The sequence below is a fragment of the Rattus norvegicus genome, chromosome 4, assembly GCF_021556685.1.
Source record: "Rattus norvegicus strain SHRSP/BbbUtx chromosome 4, alternate assembly SHRSP_T2T, whole genome shotgun sequence".
Lineage (NCBI taxonomy): Eukaryota > Metazoa > Chordata > Mammalia > Rodentia > Muridae > Rattus > Rattus norvegicus.
In genome coordinates this window covers 97,539,276-97,548,892 of record NC_141537.1, presented here as the reverse complement: position 1 = coordinate 97,548,892, position 9,617 = coordinate 97,539,276, and the positions used below count along the sequence as shown (strand labels likewise).

Here is a 9,617-nt window from a genome sequence, read left to right as displayed (position 1 = left end):
TAACGCCTAGCAAACTAGGAGGCAGAAAAGCTGGGGTCTAAGTTGGGCTGGTGACATGGGCGGTGGGGGGTGCTTATGAAATTGTGTTATGTTCCGCTGATAATGAGAGAAAGAAAAAGTTTAGTTAGGCATGTTAGATTGTCAGTGTGAACATAGATAATTTATCCAGTGTATTTTGTTTAAAGTCCACTTTTTATTTTATCTGTCCTTAAAGGGACGTTTAAATAAATGAAATGCTAGTCAATGAGTTGGTAAGTGTTCGCGCGTCAGCCCTGTCATTTTGTGGCACATGCCTCCTACATTGGGCGAGTTCCCTCTTTTCTCAGAACCACACTAAGCACGCTGGGTGCTAGCGGCTGGGGTCACACGCCTTGGTTCCTTTCTCACTTAGTTTTAAACCCTCCCTCTGCGGCTCGCGGAGGGCGTGGTGAGAGCGCCTGAGGGACTTCCCCGAGGGCCAGGCACCCCCGCCTGGACACTTGCCATGGCCACTGCATTGGAGGACCACGCTGCAGCGCGGACTCCAGCAATGGCGCTGCGCTAGGCTTTCGGGTGCCAGGACCCTCTCCGTGTCCTGAGCGCGGGAAGAACTTCAGTGAACGCCGAGGAACCCGGTAAGGCGACCTCGGGGCTCTGGGGTCAAGTGACTGACTTCCCTTCACCCGTGGGCAATGTCTGGTCCTCAGACTGAGCCTCACGGGCTTCCCTGGGATGACCAAGGTATAGAGGGGAGGGGAGGGGAGCCACACCTCGGGTTAATTGTGCCTAGGTTCACACTCTGGAGACTGAGGCAGGGGATCACTCTCCACTACAGAGTGAGGTGCTATTTTAAAAGTAGAAGTGTGAGGGAGGAGAGAGGGAAAGAGAGATTGGATACCCATTGTCCATCGGTGAGGAATGGGTGTAGCGCCCCCTTTGCCTGTGCATCCACCCCCTTTGTTAGGCACAGCAGTGTACTCCGATTCGCGCCTCATGGCTCTGAATGTCTCCGTGGTTAGATAGGATGGCAAACTCTGAACTTCGATCTGACTTTAGAAGAAAAGAAACCTCTTAGAACAGTAAGTGTAGCAAATAATTTCCCAATATTGCGCTTGCTTTCTTCCTGTTGCACCTGGCTTGTTCTCTGGCAAATTTTTGGCGTCACTGCTTTCAATAAGTAACCACCAAATCTCAGAGGAGATCTGGTTTCCTTTGCTGTTGGAAGTTTCTAGTACTCTGCACACAGCAACACAGCATTTGTTGTTTTTTAAGATTAAAAAGTACGAATTGAATATCCATTTTTCTCACTACACTTGATGGGCAATAGAAAACTCACTTCAATCCTTTAAAGTTAAAATCAGAGAGCTACTTACAAGTATATCAAACAAAGAGAAGGCACCTTGTTTTAATCAAACTAATCTTTCAGTGGCACTAGATGAATGCTTGAAGAGAGAGATCAAGCCCCAGGCTACCTACCTGAGTTTTAACAATGACCTTGAGAAAATGTGGTGGAGCTCTTTCCCTGTTCAGCATGAGAACAGGAGCATTATCTACTGAGACTTGCTGTATGCTGGGTACAATGCTTAAGAGCATCTCATTTTAACCCCACAATAGTCTTGTGGGACCATTTTATTTCTCATTCTGTGGATAAATCACACTGCTAGAATTGTCAGCTGATACTGAAGGTCTTTTTTCCAGGTCTTCTGTGAAGCTCTTGATTAACCTAGTTGCTGGGGGGGGGGGGGGGGGGGGGAGTTCGAAAGGTCGGGTTTGAGTGATAAGAACCACACCATCCTATTCAGCTGCAAGTTGGCGGCTTTGTGTCATTGACACTGGAACACTGGGACTCATTGAAAATAAATGAGGTGTATAGACCAGTTCCCACACAATTGCAATGGGCAGCAAGCAAGATAAGAACTACTGTTAGGCGAGCAGGCATTGAGTGTGAAGGAGGAGGGGCGAGAGGAAAGCAAGGGAATGTAAGTCTAGTCTGACCCTTGAGTCTGCTAAGTTTCCTGTGTCACCTTGATCATAGCAAATGTCACCTCAGTGCAGAAATGCTGATAGTTCCTTCTCATAGTAGAGCAACTAAGATTAACAACTAAGTTATATGTATATATGCTCTGTGTTTTGAAAACTTGATAACAAAGACAAGCAAAGATGATCAAGTTCAGATTAATCAGAGTCTGTTTTGTGATGACATCAGAAAAAGGAGTTCATTAAGTAAATGTCAGGCAGAGATGTTGACATGTGGGTTATTAGATCAGAAACTTCAGTGCAATTCTCTATTTATATGAGAAGCCTTGTGGGATGGCTATTAGACTCAAGCTTCTCTCTCTCACTTTATGAAAAGGCAGAGGGTGATGTCACAACATGAAGCAAACCTGTCGGGATTTCCCAGTGCTCAAGAGACAGAAATGAACCAATGTCTACGTGTTCCCCCTGACGCCGCCTCGACACATTGGCCACACAGAGGGATGTTAGCACTGAGGTACCAAGAAAAGCCCCGAGGAATAAATTAAGGAGGAAACATCCTGCAGGTGACTTAATGTGCTTTTTTAAAAGGATTTGTTTTTATTATTTTTAAGTGTGTGTGGGAGGGGAGGGTAAGGCACATGAACCCAGAAGTCCTGGAACTAGAGTTCAAAGTTGGTGTGAACTGCCTGATATGGGTGCTGGGAACTGAACTCAAGGTCTCTGTGAGAGCAGTTCCCACTCCTAACCACTGTGCCATTTCCCCAGCCTTATGATTTAATTTTCTCAGTAAATGCTGGTTGCGTTTGGTTTTATTTTCGGTCATTTTTCTTTGCTCTTTGTTCTGTATTCTTTGAATTTTTTTGTTTTCTTTCTTCTGTTTTGCTTGATCTGTTTCACTTTTTTTTTTTTTAAAGGTAAGCTTCTTGCTGTGTTTTCCACACTGGCCTTGAACTCCTGTGCTGTAGTAATCTGCCAGTTTCAGCTTCCGGGACACTGAGGCTACAAGTCTTTACCACCTTACTTAGTTTGGCCATTTACAATTTTTAATTATTATAAGTAGGAGTAGTTGCAATAGCAGTAGTAATAGTAGCAGCAGCAGCAGCAGTAGTAATAGTAGTAGCAGTAGTAGTAGATACTTGTGTGTTCCCATGTTCATGCCTGCCACAGTTAGCATGTGGAAGTCAGGGGGAATAAATATGTCAGCGTTGGTTATTTCCTTCCTCACTGGGATCCAAGAATCAAACTGAGGCCCTCAGGCTTCTACAACAATCACTTTAACCTCTGAACCACTTGCTAGCTCTCCTTGTGGGTGTTTGTTTTCTTATGCCATCCTGACTCAGTGACGATGGAATCTCAGTGTGAATTTTATTTGCCTTTCGTTGATGTTGGGCACTTGACCATGGTGGCTGTACTCACTTCACCTTCTCAGAACTGTCTGTTCTTTTCATTAGCCCATCTGTTCACTGGGCTGTTTGACGTCTCCTTGTTCATGTGTTTTGTTTTGTTTTTTAGTTCTTGCATATTCTACATAGGGATCCTCTGCTTGGTATTTAATTGACAAAGATTACTGTAGACTGCCTCTTCACTTGATAAATTGTTTTCCTGTGTAGAAGCTGTTCCATTTCATCAGGTCCAGTTCATCAGTAGTCTTATTTCTTGCATGACTAGACTCCAGTTAAGGAAGTCCCTGTCTATGCCTATGTCTTAACGTATGAGGCTTACTTTTTCCTTAACAGTTTTAGGATTTATGGTCTTTCATTCAGACTTTGGATCTGTTTGGAGGTGATTTTTGTACAATTCTAGTTTCATTCTTCAGTGTGTGGATATCTAGGTTCTGCAGGACTTTTGTTTGAAGAGACTGTCTTTTCCACATTATACATTTTTAGCATCTTTGTTTTAAAAACAAAACAAAACAAAACAAAAAAGTAGCTGTAGCTGTGTGAGTTAGAATCTGTGTCTTTAGTTCCATAGACCATAACCGTTTAGTGTGAGTACAAGTGTTTTAGTTACCATAGTCCTATAGCATAGCTTGAAATCAGGTATGTGATACAGCTAGCATTTCGTTTTTTGCTCAGGATTTCTTTGGCTATCTGGGATCTTCTGTGTTAGGAAACCAATTTTAAAATTGTTTTTTCTATTCTAAGAAGAATGTCACTGCAACTTGATTGGGAGCTTCATTGAATCTAGAGCTTGCTTTTGGAAGTGCTGCCATCATCACAAGATTAATTCTTCTAATCCATGAGCATGGCATATATTCTAATGTTTCCTGAATGTTTTTCCACTTTCATTGAAGAGATCTTTCACTCCTTTTCATAGTCTTATTCTAATTTTTTGGATTTTTTTTAGCATGTATTTGTATATGTGTGTTGAATTGTTTCTTCAGTTTCTTTGCATGTTTGTCATTGGTATATAGGAAGGCTGCTGATTTTGTATGTTAATTTTTGTATCCTGCAATGTTGCTAAAAGTGTTTATCAATTCAGAGTTTTTTGATGGAGTCTTTAGGCTTGCTTGCTTGTTTGCTTGCTTGCTTGTTTGCAACAAGGCCGCACTGTGCAGTACTGACTGGGCTAGAACTGCCAGGTAGAGACCAAGCTGGCCTCTAACTCACACATATTGGTCTCCCTCTGCCTCCCCACTGCTACAACTATCACATCTAGCTAACTTCTTGTACATATAGGAAGATGTCTTCTGCAAACAAGTACACCTTGACTTCTTGCCTTCTTATTTGCTTCCTTCTCATATCTTATGGCACTAGCTAAGACTTTAAATACTACATTGAGCAAGAGTGGAAAGAGTAAACACTCTTGTCTTGTTCCTGCTCTTAGAGGACGCACTTTGAGTTTTTCTCCTTTTAGCCTAATGTAGGCAATAGTTTTGTTGTATGTGGCCTTTATTGTGTTGAAATATATTCCTTCCATTCCTAATCTCTTCAACACCTTTATCATGAAAGGATGTTGGATTTTGTCAAATGCCTTTTTTCTTTATTTATTGAAATGATGAAGTAATTTGTGTCTTTGATTCCATTAGTATGCTATATTACATTTATTGATTTGTGTGTGGTAAGCCATCTGTGTATCTTTGGAATGAATCTGGCAAGTGTTTATTTTCTTTCTTAGGCTAAATGATAAAGAGACCCTAAAAGGTCTGAAAATAAGCAAACAAACAAATAAAAAAAAACAAATATAAAGGCGTGTCCTAAACTCAAGCCAGAAAGGAAAGTTCCTATCTTTGAGTAAAAGCTAAGGGAAGCCACAGAACTGCAAACACTCACAGTCGGGAGAGCAGGAATCCAGTGCTGACTCAGCTGCTTCGGCTTCTGGGTAGAAAGAAAATCCTGAAGGAGGGTTGATAGCTGTATGATGGCTTTAGAAACTGCCTGCTAACTTCAAAAGAAAGTAGGAAAGGCTAGCTCTCTCAATTTTACTTAAGCTAAAAATTAGCCTGACAAAATCTTGTAAAGCCATATCAAAAATTCTCAAAGCATCTACAAGAATTGATAGCGGGGTGTCACAGCAGTCAACTGTCATGCGTTCGTAGCAGATTCCCCCTCCTCAAACAGTGCAGGCCTACACAACCTCCACAAAAGGCCCAAAGAATGTATCAAACAGTAACTATTGCAGGAGAAATGAGGCCAGATCAGTTCTTTAAAGCATTATTTCTGTGCCAGTCAAGAATACAACAAAGATGATTCCCGCAGGTGTCCAGCTTTTGCCTGGTAAGAGGCAGGAACCACATACGAATTGAAAACTTGGATGTGGCTGCACAGCCTGGGACTAGTTTCCAGCAGAAAATATTCACCAACCTATTACTGTTACAGCAGAGGTGAAGCAAGATGTTAAAGCAAACCCCCATTGCTTTTAAGTAAGCCTTTTAGACTCGAGCAAAGAGAACACGGGGAATGACAATTTCTGGTACATGTAACAGAAAGATTCCTGCCACCATCACTCTCTCCTGTGATATAAAAATGATACCATCTCTATTTTCTACTCTAAGGAGAGAGACTTTTTTCCAGTAGCAACTAGAGAAAACTTTGCGGAGGTCAGAACCCCTGCATCTGCAAATGTTAAAAAAGGAGTATCAGATGCCTTTAGAAAGTTCAACACTTTTGGATTGTGTAATCAGAAGGTGGAGGAGGACTGAAAAGAAGGTAGCAGTCAGAGAAGAGTTGAAGAGTTGTACCTGTGATTTCTTTTTCCACCTTGTGAGCTGATCTTTTTATTATTTTATTATTTTTTTGTGTATGGATATTTTGCCTGCATGAATGTCTGCATCATTCCCATACCTTGTGCCTGTGGAGGCCAAAAGAGGGTGTCAGATAGAGCCCCTTGAACTAGAGCCACCATGTGGATGCTGGGAATCAAACCTAAGTCCTCTAGAAAAGCAGCCAGTACTCTTAACTGCTGAATCATTTCTCTAGCCCCAGTTTGAGAATCTTAATGCTGGCAAAAAATTATTTTAATCTGAAAACATCTTGGAATTGAACATATATTCTACAAAACTTTTATTAGTCTTTATTATGGAAAAACTTTCAACATGATTTTCCTTCTTAACCCCTTCCTTTTTTATAAGCATATTTTTCTAATTATTTGGATGCTAAAATTTACTGACTAGTGTACTAAGATTTATCATTGTCTTCCCTTCTTTTCTCTTAAGCTACTTAAAGATTAGTCTTATAAAAGTTCTATTATTTTGATTATTAAAAATCTTAAGAGTATGATGTAGTGGTTCAGGCCTTTACTCCTAGCACTTGGAAGTGGGAGGTAAGATGAAAAAAGTTCAAAATTTGGACTGATGAGATGGTTCAGTGGGTTAAGGAACTTGCCAACAAGCATGACAACCTGAGTTCAATCCCTAAGACCCAAAAAGTGAGAGCAGAGAACCTACTTCCACACATAGTTTTCTGACTTCCATACACTTGCCATAGCACAGGTGCACATGTACAAATAGATAAATCGATGATGATGATGGTGGTGGTGGTGGTGGTGGTGGTGGTGGTAGTGGTGGTTGTGGTGGTGGATGACAGACAGAGAGATAGACAGAGAGATGTGTTATGATATGATATGATAGATATGATACGATAGAAATTTGAAGATTAAACAAAAAGTTCAAGATCATCCTCAATACATAGTGAGATATATGTATATGTAATATAATATACATATGTAATAAAAGCTAGCCATACACACACACACACACACACACACACGTCACACACACACACACACACACACACACACACCTGTGTGTGTGTGTATATATGGCTAGCTTGTATTACATAAGACCATGTCTCAAATCTTTTTTAAAAAAATTACATAAGAATGTTTGTATTCTTTTAAACATTAGAACCTTGAAAGTCATAGTAAAAGGCTTGCTTTTGTATTTTGTTTTTGTTTTTATTTCTTATAATTGGCTTCTTTTACTATACTGTTAATTTACAGCATGACTTTGTAATACAAGCCCAATGCACATCCCAAGGCAATGTTGATAGTTCTGTAGTAAACAAAAATGTCACCTATCAAGAAAGTGGAGGAGGTAGGATAGACAGCAGTCCATACAGTTACCTGTCAACTTTTGAAAGGCCTTTTTCCAACACCTAACATACAATAGTTTCCCTTGTTCAGAAAAATGTACGATTCCAATACACTGAAAGTGATCGAAAAAGCAACATAACCCAGCACTTAAGAGAAAATGAAGCAGTACCGTCAATGGGCAGCTTACCTGGTACTAGGAGTTGGCATGGACACCTGAGACACTACCACATTAATCTTCATAACAATTTTGTTTGAGTGGACATTACTAATGACAACTATGGGAGGAGGAAATGAAACTCTCACACATAGCAGCACACAGCAGAGTGCTGTACTACCCCACTTTCCCCCTCCAACCATCACAGTGTACAGAGGAAAACAAATGTGGACACACAGAGTGCTCCTGTCCAGTGAAATTAGCACCTGTGGAAGACCTAGGGTTTTGGTTTTTCCATATTCTGCTCAAGAACAGCTTCAGAGAAGCTGCCTGTTTTGTGCTTGTCTCTGGAGTGACTGGGCGAGACTGGCTGGAGTAGCTGCCTCTGCTGGGGTTGTGGGGGTTGCTACCTGGGGTCCTGTACTGATCTCCCTCTGAGACATTGTTTTCTACAGTTGAACCAATTTAAACTTACCCCATCTAGCTTATGAATGAATAAGTCTCAGAGTATGGCTATTTTAATTGGCTTTGACAATTACTGGGGGTAAACCCTAATCTACTTTTCTAACGGTTGTCAGTGGTGTACCCCTAGATACTTGCTGTTTTTCCAGGCCATGTGCTCATCATCCGTCTCCCCTCATGGAGACTTCCTTGTCTTCCTTCACCTTTTTCCTCTCCCCCAGCCTTCTCCTCTCCCTCCTGGGCAAATCCCAACCAAGTAACTCAAAACTGCCTACCTCTGATTGTGTGTAGCCATTTATATTTAACCAATAGTTTTAAATTAAAGAACAAGGAGGTTTATGCAACAAAAGTTGAGTATTTACTGGTAGGCAATTAGACCTCCCAGTACAGAATTTAGCATCACAATGCATAGCAACGGACCCAACCTCTACAGGTTTCAAGGCTGGAAGCCATAGAGTCAGGGACAGTCTTTCATTCTGTGACCAATGACAAAATTGAAGTTTTGATATTGACCTTAGGGGTTGACTGTGTGAAGGATGTTTACAGTCCGTAAGAGGTTTCATTTTATTGGAAGAAACCTCATTTACTTGAAGGTTGTTAAGGCATTTGAAGTTCTCACGAATGGAACTGCTTTCTCCTGATGTTCAGGGAAAATCAATGCTTATGTTCACTTTATGTGTTATATAAACCTAAAGTTATCATTTATCTATGCATTATATAGACTGTCTTACATGTCATATCTTATTACTTATACATTGTATTCCACCAAGACCTACCAAGTGTGCTGTGTCTCAATTTCTTATGCTTTATGTTAAGACACTACCTCTCCTGGCACAGGAAGCACAACAGTGAGAATCTCATCAGCTTTAGAAACAGAATGAAGACTGTCTCAGTTAGGGCTCCTATTGCTGTGATACTACACCATGACCAAAAGCAACTTGGGGAGGAAACGATTTATTTTAGCTTACACTTGTTCATTATGGTCTATCATTACTGAAGTTAGGGTGAGAACTCAAGGTAGGGGCTGAAGCAGAAGCCAGAAAAGAATACTGCTTATGGGCTTGTTCCCATGACTTGCTTAGCCTGATTTTTGGTATCATCCCAGGGTGGTGTTACCCCCAATGACCTGGGACTACCTACATTAATCATCAGTCAAGAAGATACACCACATATTTACCTACAGACAATTTTTTGCTTTTTTACTTAAAAATGTATACAATATATTTTGATCACAATTTCCTCCTCTTTGTCCTGACTCCCTTTTCCCTGAAGGAAGGGGTTTAATAAAGGCATCCAGTTTAGGAAATGAGTGTTTCTAAGCTTCTTGATCTCTGCATATTATCCAGTTGTAGGTCTCTGTATTAGGTTCCAGTTTATGGAACGAAAGAGAAACATTCTCTGATGATGGTTGTGCAAGGTACTCATCTATGGGTATGCCAAATGGCATTAGGAGTCATTTTATTGCTGTGTTCCTTCAGCAAAACTATATTGTTTTCCCCTAGGTATATGGCCT

The 9,617-nt window shown here is 40.9% G+C and overlaps 1 protein-coding gene across 11 annotated transcripts in view; it reads left to right on the top strand.

Annotated features, from left to right (window-relative positions):
• Nucleotides 1–320: 320 nt before the first annotated feature.
• The window catches only part of Il12rb2 (interleukin 12 receptor subunit beta 2), a 92,111-nt gene continuing 82,814 nt past the window's right edge, over nt 321–9,617 (top strand). For 3 of the 11 annotated variants that reach the window (XM_087655789.1, XM_087655792.1, XM_087655794.1), the window contains exons 1-2: nt 421–614; nt 2,337–2,519. The gene's annotated coding sequence lies outside the window, so the exon portion shown is untranslated. Of the gene's footprint in view, nt 615–943; nt 1,059–2,332; nt 2,520–9,617 lie in introns of all 11 variants that reach the window. The other 8 variants (XM_087655788.1, XM_087655793.1, XM_087655787.1 and 5 more) reach the window with 7 other exon arrangements.